The 15,258-nt window shown below is 45.0% G+C and overlaps 1 long non-coding RNA gene across 1 annotated transcript; it reads left to right on the plus strand.

Annotated features, from left to right (window-relative positions):
- The first annotated feature begins 1,698 nt into the window (after positions 1 to 1,698).
- LOC100630611 (uncharacterized) lies at positions 1,699 to 8,886 on the plus strand. Its single transcript, XR_001380894.3, has 3 exons — positions 1,699 to 1,894; positions 3,300 to 3,659; positions 8,501 to 8,886. It is a non-coding gene; the product is annotated as an uncharacterized lncRNA (long non-coding RNA).
- Positions 8,887 to 15,258: the final 6,372 nt, after the last annotated feature.

The raw sequence follows: 15,258 nt of genomic DNA on the forward strand, positions 1-15,258 counted from the left end.
TGGATCAGTAATCCACTGGACAATGTCTGTCCTCTCGCTGGGTTCACCCTGCCCTGGGATGGAGCTGGGAAGCCTGGGACCCACAGTGACAGGACCCTGGCAGACAGGTCTCTCAGCCTGGAGGTCAGAGCCCACCTCTGTTCAGGGCTCAGGGCCAGTTCACACCCTCTGAAGCCTGATCAGTATCCCTGGTACACCCCTGACATTGGCTGCAGGTCTCCTCATGCCCTTTGGGGAGTGACATTGGGACACACAGACAACTGGCAGGGAATTAACTCATGAATATGGCTTTAGCTAAGGAGGTAGAGAAGGAGCCTGATTTCCATCCCTCTGTCCAACAGGTCCTTCTGGTCTTGTCCTAACTGGTCCCTGCCTGGTCTCTCCCACATTCCCCTTCTAAGTGCCACAGAGCACTCTGCTCTGTCAGAGGGCCCTGTGCAGCTCTCCACTCCCTGCCTGGCACCACCCATGGGGAAGGCAGGGTGACCACAAGAAAGTCAGCCAGGCAGACGACAGGGGGGCCCAAAATAGTCAGGGGGCACATGGACAGGCTCTGAGCCACAGCTCAGCCAACAGACATGGAGAGGGATGGTCTCCCGAAACCTTTCCCCAAGGACCAGGGAGCCCACCGCCACCTGACCTACCACCACAACTGTCCTTTCACCCAGGACATGCAGGAAACCTACCCCTTCACACCCAGGAACTTCAGCTCTTTCTTAGACACCCATACTGGGTCTCTGTCCCTAGAAGCAGAGTCCAGGCTGTTGACACCGGAGATGAAGGGCAGGTCCCCTCAGCGATCATCACTCAGCTTGCCCCTTTTTTACCCCAAGAGTCATCTCTGTGACCTTCCTGGTGGGAATAAGTCCAACCTTCCCAGAGCACTTGAGGACACTGGGAAGACTCTGGTACCCAGATGGGTTTCTGGGTCACAAACACAAATAATCCTCCAGGTTTGAGGACTCCTGGGTCTCTGTTTGGTGCTGACAGACCCCAAGGCCAGGACACAGCAGAGAGCAATGCTGGGGTGGGTGGTTCATCCTCCTAGGGGACAGGGTTCTCCCTCAGCCTTGCCATTGAAAGTGTACTCTGCAGGCCAGTGTGATCAGCATCATCTGAGAGCTTGTTAGATGCACACTCTCAAGTCCACCCCTCCCCTGCCAGGTCAGAATCTGCATTTTAGCAGGATCTGCAGACCCTCCTTGTGCACAAGAAAAGGGGAGAAGCTGCTCCACCCCTCACATCATGGAGTCTCAGCCTGCCAGGCATCCACGTTATCAGGGAAGCTACTAAATTAGCCTTTCTAAAGTGTCGCTTGGACATTCACCATCTTTATCAACTTACACAGGTGATTCTGATTCACCTCATGTAGCCCCTGGGCTCCTGCTCTGAAGGTAAAAGCCTGACAGGGATTAGAGTAGGGAGGGTGACTGTGCACTGGGACCCTGTGGGGACTGCCCAGGACAAGACTCCCTAGGCTTCTGCTTGTCCAAACAAGGGTGTGTGCGTGTGTGTGTGTGTAAATGGATGAGAATCACTGCTAAAGAAGGCAGAGGATTCAGCAGTTACCAGGCAACAGAAATGTAGTTAGAAGAGAAAGAGAAAGAAGGGGATGAGGGAGGCGGGGATGAGGGGACAGAAAGGGAGGATCCTTGGCAGAGGCCCCGCCCCTAACCCATGTGACTTGGTAGGACTTCTGCCCAGGGAGAAGGCTCAGTGCAGGGGAAGGAAGGACAGCAGAGTTGACCTGTTTGGACAACAGTGCTTGTGAGCATTTCTGGAGTCAAACTTCTTCTCACAGAGGAAGTGACAGAGCAGGCAGCAGACACCATGGAGACTCCTTCAGCCTCTGTCCACAGAGGTCATGTCCCCTGTCAAGGACTCCTGCTGGCAGGTGAGAGGGGATGATACCCTGAGAGTGGGTGGGAGATGGGAGAACAGAGACTGGTTGGGGTCTCCTGGGGAGGACAGGGCTCTGAGAGGGGACAGAGGACCTCTGTTTGGACCTGAGGAGGGAGGACATGGAAGCAGAGTAGGATGAGGGGGAGAGGGCTCAGAAACAGGAAATTCTCAGTGAATTGGAATTGGTGAGGCACAGCAAAACCTCTGTTACTGTTTATTTCCCAACTTATTCATCAATAAGTTTTGAATTTTAAAAACTGATGAAAATAATAATTTATGTGAGGAGACGCAAAAACAACAATAAAAAACATAATCAGGAGTGCTACACATTGTCCTTGCCTACCACCTTCAGATATTGACAAATAAATACTAGGAAGTGGAGGGCTCTGGGAAAACTCATTCATTCATCCAAAGGTTTTTGCAGCCTCTTCCAGGCACTGAGGGAACAACAAGATCAGAGGCCCTCAGGAGCTCACATTCCTTGGGTAGGAGGACAGATAAGCAAAGAGATCTAGAATGTGATGTTAGGATATGACCAGTGTCATGAAGGGAACAGACCAGGGAAAGGTCATAAAGTGAAGACGGAAGTCTTTAGAGCAGTTTGTCAGGGAAGGCATCTCCCAAGGATGCTCCTGAGAGGGATAAGGGCTCAAGGGCAGTGAGGGAGTGAGCCAAGCAGACACCTGGGGAGAGTATTAGGAAGAGAGGTAATACCAAGTTCAAAGGGGCTGCAGTAATGGCAGTCAGGCTGCTCACCTTGACCAGCAAGAGACACATACACGTGAACGTGCACCAAGTCTAAGAGATGAAGACACCTGCTTGGGACCCAGGGACTCATCTTTCCATCACAATACGTAGGTGGTCAAAACAAATAATCAATAACCAATCTGCAGATTAGAGAGATATTTAACAAGCCTATGTGAGGACTAACCTGAAGGTGTTCGATTCCCCAGGGAAGAAAGCACTCCAGAGAACCATGGTTTACAGCATGGTTATATACCATTTCAGAACAAAGAACATGTATCAAGTATGACAGGAGAACATTATTTTTAAGTCACAAGGAGATGTTTAGCACGTACGCAGCAGGTCAACATGTCCTTGGTTCTCTTGGAAGAAAGATTATCATCAAAGAGGTACTGGTATCGGAGTCATAAAAGGGAGACACTCATCACTGTCTTTACAGAGTGCATTCTTTGCTTTGGAAAATGTTTGAAGCAGATGTGCAATGCGTGGGCAGAGGGTCATAAGTCAGGCTGCTCTGGGAAAAACAAGTTTTACTCAGAATCAGATTTAAACCAGAATAGCTTCCCCATATACCTCAATATGTGAAAACTTATTATTATTATTAATTTCAACAAGGTCTAAACATTGATTGATCTCTCTCTCTTCCCTCCTAGTCTTACTCTCAACCATCTGGAACCCACCCACCACTGCTGGATTCAACATTGAATCAGTGCCATCCAAAGCTGTTGTAGGGACCGATGTTATTCTCCTTGTCACCAATCTGCCTCAAAATCTTTCTGCCTATATGTGGTATAAAGGTGACAGAGTAGAACCCAAACTTCACATTCTATCATATGCAATACATACATCAAAAATTACTTCAGGGCCTGGATACAATGGTCGACAGAAAATATACGCTGATGGATCCTTGCTGTTCCAGAATGCCACCCAGGAGGACACAGGATATTACACCCTAGAAGTTGTAAAAAGAAATTTCCTAATTGATATGGGACTTGGACAGCTCCACATATACAGTGAGTGATTCTTCTCTGACCTCTGGGTGTTGGGATGGGTGAATTCTACTTCACACACACAAGATTGACAGGCCTGGCCTGTGCGTACATTCCCCTCTGCATTATGTCCCCTGTGTGGATTTCAGCATTTAGTGCAGGATATACACAGTGGAGACAAACATTAAAATAGTGGATTTCCTTTCCTAGAATCCAGACCCTGCAGCTATTCCCTGCAGAGAGAACAAACAGATGATGAGAGTAACTCAGTCGAAGGAGATCAATCTCAGTCTGGCCCCGTGGGACAATCCCTGGGATCATGGCCCTGAGAAAGACCCTGCAGGGCTCTGTCAGGGCCCTGCTGAGAGGCTTCCTGGGATTCTCACAGAGAAGCCCAGCTCAGGAAGACCTTGCCCAGACACCTGTCCCAGGGCTCCTAACTCCAATGACCGTGGGGAGCCTGTGCCAGGGTTGGGTTTTGGCTTCACGGGCAAAGCTGACTGGGAGAAATGATTTCCTGGCTGCCTGAGTCCCAAGGCTTCTGAGCTGGTCACCAGCCAGGGCTGAGCCCTAAGAGCCACATCCGGGCAGGGGCAGAGCCTGATCCTTCACCTGAAACTCAGCATGGAGAGCACAGATGGACAAGGTCCCTAGGCCATTAGCTGACATCCCTGGAGGACTTAAGACACTCCAGAGTAAGGTCAATGCCCCCAGCAGAGGACCAGAGGAGAGAAGATGCTGCTGGCAGCTCTTCATCCATCAGGGATCAGGCCCAGGGGAATTATCTCTTGTAATCAAACAATAACATATGCCATTCATAGGGGAAGCTCCTCTCTGGCAAGATTTAAGTCAGGGATTATGAATATTTAGAGGTCATTCACTGACAACCTGTCGGTCAAATATTTATCCTACTTCATTGAGGAGAAATGAGGCAAAGGGAGATAAAGTCACTGAACCAAGGTAAAATAGATCATGAGCAGCAGACAGGAGGACTGTCTGCAGCCACTGTCCCATACTCTGCTTCAACAGGGGCCGTGTTAGGTGTTTGTGGACCCCAAGACCAACTGTCATTCCATATCCTTTCTTCTTAGCTGTCCCCAGCTCAGAGGGAGAGAGTCTGGTCTGGGGAGTGAGAGCAAATGGAGAATTCAGGCAAGTTTACTCTAGAACTAAATTACCTGCATCAACCATCAGAGTCAGTGCAGGAATGTCTAGGCTGCCCTCTCAGGTGGCTGACCCAACCTCCCTGCACTGGAATTGAAATCAGTTACTTTCTTGATGTGTTGGTGTCACTCCCACTGGAGAATAAGGGAAAGACATTGACATCTCACTCCGCACTGTTCACCTGCAGCCAGCACCTGGCCCATGTGTAACAAACTCTCATTTGCTTCAGATGGAGGAAGGAATGAATGGTGAATAAATGAATGAATGAATAAATGAATGATGCAAAATCTCTTCAGAGACTGGAACCTGGATGCAGAGTCCTGGAACTTCTGGCCACACAGGACAGGTTGCCTTACCCTCCAGGGGCTGAGACCCATGGTCAAGTCTTTTACTGCTCTCTAGAGAAATAGGCCTTCCTGAAATTGGTCTGAGAGCCTGGAGTATTAATCATAACTTCCCATATGGAAGAATTTTAACTTCTCATCAAATTCCTATCACATAATCACCAAACACAAATGGCCTATGAGGGCCATATTTGCAGCAAGTTCAAGCTCCCCACTTTCCATCAGTCACTCTTTTGCATTTTCATATGTCCACACCTGCCCTCAGCAGAGACAGAAAAGACCTTAAAGACCAAGGACAGAGATCAGGTTCTGCTGCCAAAGCCAGGAAGCTCCTTCCTGTCCCCTCACTCTTTTCTGGATAATTCCTTGGACTCTATCATTTCTTGGGTCACTGGCTCATGTCAATTACAGTCACCTAGATCAGATCCACATCTTTTCCCTGATCCCTGAGTACCCACCTGACTGCCATGCTTGCTTGCTCCTGGTCCTCATGTGTTATTTGTACTAAAACTCCAAATCCATCATTACCCATCTCTAGGAGAACCTTGAAAATGGTGCCTCAGAGAACACACAGCTTACTGGGTGGTGGAGGTGTGCGCAGTGAGACAGAATGGCCACGCAGTCAGATGGACACTGAAGTACAAGGAAACGCGTGGAGGGTTGGTTGGGGTGTTATGGTGGTCTCTGATTCTCCTCCTCCATCTTTTCTAAACTCTGCTAACATATTGACACTTGAGAAAGTCCATGCTTTCTCCCAAACATAGAGCATGCAGACTTACACTCTCTGAGTGCTCTGATCTTCATGCATTTGTCTTCATATACACAAACCTACTTTACTCTTTTATGGATTTGGGTTGGCTGAGATGTAAGAGATGCCAACTTTGATTGAAGATTCCTAGGAGGATTCGAGGTATCATACAGGGTAATGGTCTCTCTGTTAATCTGCACAGCAGATTTACCCAGACTTGTCATCACAAGCAACAACCCCAACCCCGTGGAGCACAAGGACCTGAAGTGTTAATGAGAACTTGAGACTCAGAACACCACCTACATGTGGTCAATCAACAGTCAGATCCTGGAAGTAATAGGTCTTATGGTATTCTGTATAAAAGTTTTTGAATAATTGCCATACCAATTTCCACAGTAGCTGTGTCATTTTACCTCCCTGCCAACAATGCACAAGGGTTGCAATTTTTCCATATCTTCCCCAGAACTTGTTTTTTGTTTTTTTGATAGTAGCCATTCTAACAGATATGAGGGGTTATCTGACTACAGTTTTTATTTGTATTTCCCTTATGATTAGTAATGTTGAGCATTTTTTCATGTGCTTATTGGCCATTTGTATTTCTTCTTTGGAAAAATGTTTATTCAAGTACTTTGCCTATTTTTCGTTCAGGTTATTTGGTTTGTTGTTGAGTTTAGGAGTTCTTTGTATATTCTGGATATTGACCCTTTATTGATATATAATTTACAAATTATTTTCCCCCATTTCACAGGTCTCATTTCAGTCTTTTGATTGTATCTTTTAATGAACTGAAATTTTTCTATTTTGACAAAGTCCAAGTTACCTATTTTTTCTTTTTTTTTGCCTATTTTATTTATCATAATCAAGAAATCATTGTCAAGTCCAATCTCAAAGCTTTCCCCCTACATTTTCTTCTAAGAGTTTTAGGTCTTACTTCAGGATTTGATCCATTTGGAGTTAATTTTTGTGTATGGTGGAAGGCAATGATTCAGCTTTATTCTTCTGCGTGTGGATATCCAGTTTTCTAAGAACATTAGTGTCCTTTCTCCATTGAATGATCTTGGCTCCCTTGTCAAAATCATCTGATCATATAATCAAGGCTTTATTTCTGGATCTCTATTGTATTCCATGATCTAGGTTTGTCTTTATGTCAGTGCCACACTGTTTTACTTCTTTAGTCCTGTGGTTAGTTTTGAAACCAGAAAGTGAGAGTCTTCCAATTTTGTTCTCCTTCTAAAGACTGTTTTAACTATTCAGGGTCTCTTGAATTTTAGCTTAGGTTTTTCTATTTCTGCAAAAATTTCATTGGGATTTTGATAGGGATTAGATAAAATATGTAGATAGTTAGGAGTATTTTGGCATCTTAACAACACTGATTCTTCCCATCCATGAACATGGATATCTTTCCATTATTTGTGTGTTCTGTAAGTTCCTTCAGAATATTTGGTGGTTTTCACTGTACACATGTTTCACCTCCCTGGTTAAGTTTATTCCTCACTATTTTATCTTTTTGATGCTATTGTAAATAGAAGTGTCTTAGTTTTTTTTTTGGATTATTCATTTTTATTCTTTAAAAATGTAAGTGATTTTGAGTGTTCATTTGTCTCCTGTAATTTTACTGAATTACTTTATTAGTTCTAACAATTTTTGTGTGGGGGGTAAAATCTTTAGGGTTTTCAACATATAAGAGTATGCCTTCTGCTAAAAGAGATCATTTTTTTCTTTCTTTCCAATTTGGATGCCTTTTATTTCTTCTTCTTGCCTCATTTTTCTGGCTAAGACCCATCTACTATGTAGAACAGACGTACTGAAAACAGCATCCTTTCTTATTCATGATCTTAGAGAAAAGTTTTCTGTGTTTCACCGAGTTTGATGTTAGCTATGGGCTTTTCATTTATGACCTTTGTCATATTGAGTAGTTTCGTTCTCTTCCTAACAGTGCCTGTCTTTTGATAAAATTGTAACTACTTTTGTTTAGAGATTTCCTTCACTGATATTCAATCTACAGACCTGCAAATTAATGTCCAGTTCAGATTGAGAAATCCTTTAAATTAGAAGCTTTTCAGGTCCCAAGGTTGTGAAGACTGGCCGGGGCCATCCCCAGTCCCTAATAAATTATTTAACAAGAATAAAATACCTTCCCATTTTATGTAACATTCCCTTGGCCCCAGAGATGGACAGAGCTGGCGAGCCTACCTTTCCCAACACAAACGGAAGTGCATATAGTGAATGTGGCCTGTTCTTTTCTGAAGTCAAAGAAAGTTCTAGGAATAATCCGTGAAAGCCATGAGAGAAAAGTTCCACTTGATAATGAGGTTGTATAACGTGGGATGAGAAGAGGATTCTGGACCTGACACTATAGAGATGTCCAGGGGGACAGTTCAGGGGTAACCCTGGGGTAATCTGGGGATCAAAGGGGTGCTGTGGCCATCTCCTTATACATCATCACCTGAACAAAGATACTCATTGTTCTGCAGGTGTCAGGGCCATCCTTTGGACCATCTTTACAGAGCTTACTGGCGCTCCATAAGTGGCTGAGATCTCTAAGGGAGGAGCACGGCCCCAGGGCCCAGGCCCACACTCAGTCTGTCACTTCCTCTCTTTCTCCACAGAGCCAGTGTAAAAGCCCTCCATCTGAGTCAGCATAGGACATAAGGACCCCAGTCACAGAATATAAGGACCTTGTGGTCCTGACCTGCCTCACAAATGATACCGGGATCTCCATCCAGTGATTCTCCAATGACCAGAGTTTAGAGCTCACAGAGAAGATGAAGCTGTGCCAGGACAACAGCACCCTCACCACACACATCATCAGGAAGGAGGAAGCAGGGGGTTACCAGTGTGAAGCGTCAAACCTTGTAGGGTCCTGCAAAAGTGACCTCCTCAGGCTCAGTGTGAAATATGAGTCTGACCCTGTGGCTCTCTTACCCTTCTCTATGTTATCAACTCGAATAAATTTTTTTTATCTATAAAATATCATTTCTAATGTGCTTTTTAAGTAGAGTTGTTGTGAATAATTGATGATGAAGATGGAAAGTCCTTAGAAGACTTGCATTGAGTCCATAAATGTTCAGAAATTTGCACTGACGTTGTCATTATTGTTGGCTTAGGGTCACATTCCACTCCAGATCCCAGCTCTTGTTGGTCTCAGTTGTACCATCTCCACAGTGAAAGGGCAGGCAGTGGCTGTGCAACAAGTGCTGGGAGCCCATGATAAGCCCTCAGGAATCACGGCTCTATCCCTCCTCCAGGGGGAGGTGTGGATGGCACCTGGACTGTGACAGGGACAACAGGAATCGATAGGAGGTAAACATTGCAGGTACAACATTGATCTTTTACTCTCTTTCTGATTCCTCTGAAGAATTCCTAACATCTTCTCAGGTATTCTTATTTTCATGACAATACATTTATTTATGTAGATTTAGTAAGACTCTGCCATCCTTGTTATTAGAATATCATTGGAAACCTTGATGGTACAACCACTTCTTTTACTAGCTGAGAGTGATGCCCGTGGGATGAGATATGACCCCACATTTTAAGGAGCTTAGGATGACTCGATGGGTATTTTGGAGATCTGGAGAAAAGAGGACATCGCTCAAAGCCATAGAGACTGCAGGTGAGTACTGATGTCCAGGCTTCTTAATGTCAAAAGGCTGTTAAAATCCCCATATGAGGTTCCTTAGGAAAACCGGATTAGAAGAAACTGTGGTGAGTCTGCAATCCCACTGCACCTATGTAAATAATCAGGCCAAATTGAGTGAGAGCAGCCATGTTTTAGGATCAAGAACACTCTTTCTTGGAGATCATCTTTGATGAAAAGGGAAGCAACTGTTAGAGAAATGTTTTATTTCCATGGAAAACCTCAGCAAACACAGCCTTCTGATGATCAGATTCTGGCCCCATTCACTGTCTGCTGTTTTGCACCTCTTTATAAGTTGCAGGGAACTGATGGAGATGCAGACTGGGTCTTGCCTGATAGAGATGTAGTTGCTTTTCCCTCCTACTGTGCAGAAAGCAGTTTTGTTATGAACTAGAGGCCTAATGTTCCCCTCAGACTCACTAAACTTCAGACAGTTCTTCCTGACAGTAGGCCCCCGGCCTCCATTTTCTTAGAACATTTCCTTTAGAAATGTAACTGCAATCCATAATTTCAGATTCTTCCTCTGCCCTTTTGAAATATATATATGTCTCCTTAAAATTTTCTTGCCAATTTTAGATTTCAAGGAATGTCTTTCTCAAGAGCCTGGGCCCATCCTTTTGAAATATAACACTCCTGGAAGATCTTCCTCCTACCTCCCAATCTGTGGGCAAGGGCAGGAGCCTAACGTCAGTGGGTCCTTTTACAATCAGGATGTAAAATTACAGGAATTATGAGAACTTTTACTCTTCTTTTCAGTAAGGCTGATTAGCAAACACAAATGGCCTCAACTTTCCTCTACCTGATCTTAACACCTCTGCAGCCTTTCATTTCAGGGATTGAGTTCAACCTCTCTTCCTCTGTTGCATTAGTCTTGAATAAAGTCTTTCTGCCTCTTTAACTTTATCTGGCACAAATTTTACTTTGACATTACCTACCTGTAATTAGCTGATCCTGTCATCCTGCACACAGTGTCAATCCTTATCATGTTTTCAAATCCTCAAATTTCTTTCCTTATCTGGCTACAATCCTCCAAATGAACATTTCCAAACTTTATGACCTCCCTCCTTTATGACTTGGCATCCACAGCAGATGACCCTACTGCCCAAAACCTTCTGTGGTCCCAGTTTGGCTTCTACCTGGCCTTTGTCCCCAAGATCTGGGAAGTATTGTGAGGTAACATCCAATGGCTTGATAGAGACAAGGAAGGAGGCTCACCACACTGGTTGTAACTCCAACAGTGTCCTCATTCCACACACCTTTTCATCTTGTCTTCAAGGGAAAAGATCATGAAGATTTCTAAAGATATTCTGTCTTTTAAAATGCAACACCTCCAGTAGACAAGCAGGTCCTGCCAGATCAGTGACACCCACATCCACACAGGACCATCCTGTCTGGGGTCCTCTCCAGCCTCGGGCTCAGGCCAGACATCTACGTCCTCATTTCCTTGCTTTCTTTGTTATTTTTACAAACTCCACGTGCCTATTATAAGGAGAGTCCACAGACAAAACCTGGGAAATGCTAAATAGAATCTACATTCTGGTTCTGTTTCTTTTCCTGCTCATTTTTGTGTCTGGGCTATTTGGCTGTATCCTTGGAGACCAATGGTGGTGTGGACTGTGGGTAAGCAGAGATGGACATAGAGGGGTTGCATGGAGGCATGGGGTGTACACAGAATCTGTATGAGAAGCAGTAACACCTGCATGGGGTTTTGGGGTATTAGGCATGATCTGGGATCTAGTGGGACCACGCAAGAGGGATATTTTGGGCACCCTAGGATAGGGTGAGTTTTCAGAATGAGAGGCTGTTCTACCTTTTTGGGGGAAGCAACTGGAGCTGGTGCAGTGAAGTTGAGGGTGCCATCCTTCCCAACTTGGATGAGTGTGAGGGGTGAGACATAGGGTTGGGGAAAAGGATAAGATTTCTCGAAGACTCAGATTCATGCCCTCATACTGGGGACAAGAGGGACTGTCAGATGTACAGGCTGAAGGAGACATGAGACAGAGGAGAATGGAGAGAGGGAGCTGAGCATCCAGTGGGGGCTAAGAATTTGGAATGTGATGAAAGATTAGAGGACATAGGACACCATGAGCACAGAAGACTTGTGCTAAGGGCATCTGGGGAATCAAATCAAGAAGGGAGTTTAACCACGAGGTAGTCAGACTAGAAAAGGGATCTGGAATGGAGCCTGGGGGAAGGTGATAAAAAGCAGGGCCAGGGTGGCAGTGAGGACGAAATTGAGAGCCAGAGTTTTCTCGTCTCCTGTTATGACTTGTTGAGACATGTTCAGGTTGCTCTCAAAGCCTGGGAGCACTGTAGAAAAGCCATATCTCATCCTTGTACACTGAGACCTGCTTCAGCTGAGTCAACAAGTGAGCCATGTCCTCAGGGGATTTGTGTGTGTGTAAGGATAAATGGGAGCCTGGGGACAGGTAAGGGAGTGGCAGATATGAGGGTATGGATTGGGGGCAGAATGAAGTTGGAGTGTGTAGAGCCTTTTCCTCTTTGTTGACTAATCAGAGTGAACTTCCTGTGAGCCAATAGGTGAGAGCTGGTGACAGGTGTCAGTGAGGAGTGCCATGATGGTCTGGGTACTTGTCCTCATCTAATCCAGTGTGTACCACTTCCATTTCTGATGCATCTGCTCTCCCCACCTGACCTTATGTTGGTGGTTGTGATAGAACCCAGGTCATGATGAAGCATTCTGCTTTCTGGTCACACTATGTCCCATGTTCACACACTCTGTCTCTCCTGAGACCTAGGAGCATGTCATGAGCTCCTTTTATGTTGCTATAAAAGGCATTGCCTTGCTCCAGAGCCCTAGGAATCTACATGGAATTATCTTAGTAGCTTCTATCAGAGGCTCCACAAAACAGCTTTCATCCATCTAACGTGGGCTGGATGGAGGTACACTTGCAGGAACTTGTCCTTTACTCTGGAGAGTGTACCCAGCATGCCCCAGAATACTGGAGCCCTAAAACTTTCCCATATGTAGCAGATCCCTGAATGGTCACAGATGTGGATGGCCCTACACCCCATGGAACTCTCATACTTTGCTTAAAGCATTGATTACTAGAGCTTATTCCATCATTGATGTCATTGTCTGTGACTATCAATATCAGCAGGCAACCACTTCCACCTTTGGAGCACAAGTGTCACATTAAGGCATTCAGAATACTTGCTATTTCTTGTTCATCATTAGCAGGAAAGCTTATATTTCTCAACATTCAGTATGATGTTAGCTGTAGGTCCGTACATTTTTTATGACGAGTTTGGCATGGAATTGACTTGGAGGATGAAAATATCCGTTTACTCTCCTAGGCAGATCCACCCTCGTGGGCTCACAATCTGTTCAGTCACTTAGAAGGGCCTGTGGTAGGGTTAATGTTATTTTTGACATCTTGAAATTCTTCATGATTTTTGAACAAGGTGCCCTGATTTTCACAATACATTGACTCCTGCGATTTATGAAGCTCGTTCTGCCTCTGGGAGTGACCATGTGTGGATTGGCTCCCTTTGGGAAAAAAAATCTTGATCCCATTGACTGGTGTACTTTGAAATTTTGCCACCAGACGGAAGTACTACCACAGGGTAACCTGGAAGGTTGGGAAGAGAGACGTGGAGGAATTTGGCTTTTTCTACTCTATTTGTGTCATGAGATGTCTCTAACTGTCCCCTGCCACCTCACACCTCTGTAGCTCGCAGAGGGAAGATTCTCCAGACATGATGTGCTTCAGAGATTCAAGTTTTGGACTCCACTATCCAAGGGGGAACAAAGAAATCACAGCTAACTGGCTCAAATGTGAATAGCATTAAGTAGACAATTAAGTCCACAGTGAATGTTGCCTTTGGAAAACCCTGGAGAGAGGTGGATGGGAAAGGGGTATGCTATGGTGACGAGGAAGAAAGGAGCTGAGTCCTCATCTTCCAGGAGGGATGACCTTAGATAATGCCTGAAATTGAAAAATCAGTAAGTAGCCTCAGAGCATGTTATTCAGAGATGGGTTTGGCTCCATTCAGAGGAGTTGATGTTGTTTGGGGTAGATCTCCTCAGTGTGGCCCAGACAGGAGAAGCCAGGACCTTTCTGTGATCATTTTGAACAGAACACAGAGAGACACAGAGGTCATCACAGCCAAATCCAGTGTTGTCATAAGTACAAGAAAGAGAACATCCAAGAGGAGGGAGCCAGGACTAGTTTTGCTCACAGTGTGAATATCAGGAACAGAATAATAATTTCATCGTTCTGGTTGCAGTGGGCTAACAACAAGTTAAAATCTCCTTGGGGTTGTAGGTCATTCACATCAAAACAATATGGCCCCTCTGGACAAGCTTTACACACCTGATTAAGATTCTTCCAAGAAGCCCAAAAGTCTTAGGTCTTCATCCTTATGACACATGGTGAGGACTGGCACTGGCATGTTCTCTCTATTTTTTTTTTTTTTACATCAGGAGCACAGAATTGAAAAATTAGAATCCTTGATTCATGACCCACTGTCATCATCAGTCCATAAATTCCATGCCATCATTTATTTTTTAGAGAACTACTACTTATTTAACAATTTTATTTTTACTTATCTATTTGGAATCAGACTCTAGTTACAGCTTCCAGAAGATCTCCAAAGGCAAGATTGGAGGGTTGGTTCACTAAGGAAGCTCTCTCCACTTCCTGGCTAAAAAAACTGAGAAATCAAAACCCTGTGCTGGTGCGACAGAACCTATGCAGTGTCTCTGGTAGAGACAAGCCTGGTACCCACTGGTTCCATTGCCCTGAGCTCTGGGAGACGCTCCACCTGCATCTCACAAGAACCACTTTCCTCTCCTACAATGTGATCTGCTGTCAGAGATTCCAGGAGCTGCTGTCCTCAGCTTATGAGGCGGTCATGTGTTTTTGAAAAAGATTTGAAGGGTTGAATCAAAGGGTTGAAAAAGAATGTGTTAAGTCAATCTGGAGTGTCTATCGTGGTTATCATGGGGCATCTCCAAGATAACATGTCCACAACCAAGATCTTTATTCCCCCACTGCCCAACCTGATCCTCCCAGAGTCTTCCTCTTCTCAGTCAAGGTCAACTCCATCCTTCCTGGGGCTCAGGTAGAAAATCTTGGCATTATCCTTGATTCCTCTATTGCTCTCACACTAATCTCTAACCCACATACAAATTCTACAGTCCATCTACAGAATATAAATCGAATCCAAACACTCAGGTCCAAACCACTACCTCCCTTATATGGGGTTATTGTGATAGTCTCCTACCTAGTCTTCCTGCTGCCTCCTTGTCCCACCTTCTCTTATCTATCTCCTCACAGTAGGATTTCTGAATCCTCAGAGATGAATTCTTTTAAAGCCCAAAGAGATTATCCTTTTTCTGATCTAAGCCCTCCTGTTGCTCACATTTCAAAAATACAAAAATCTAATGTCCTCACCACAGCAGATAAGCCCAGCTTAGTGCTACTCACAGTGCTGATTGGCAACTAGACAGGGAGTTTCCACCGGAAGGTCAACTAACTCAGTGCTTTGGTGGAGAAAGTCTTGCAATGAAGAAAGTGTCAGCTGAAATAAACAGAGAACTTAGTAATGTAGTTGGTCTACTTTCTGGCCCAAGCTCTTGGCTCCTTCTCCTTGCAGATCACCCTTTGAGTAGCACTGTCCTGCACAACCTAGTCCCTGCCTACACTCTCATGTCATCCTCCTCATCTCACCTGTTGTGGTCACAGTGGCTTCCTGACCCTCAAA

Source organism: Equus caballus, chromosome 10, assembly GCF_041296265.1.
Source record: "Equus caballus isolate H_3958 breed thoroughbred chromosome 10, TB-T2T, whole genome shotgun sequence".
NCBI lineage: Eukaryota > Metazoa > Chordata > Mammalia > Perissodactyla > Equidae > Equus > Equus caballus.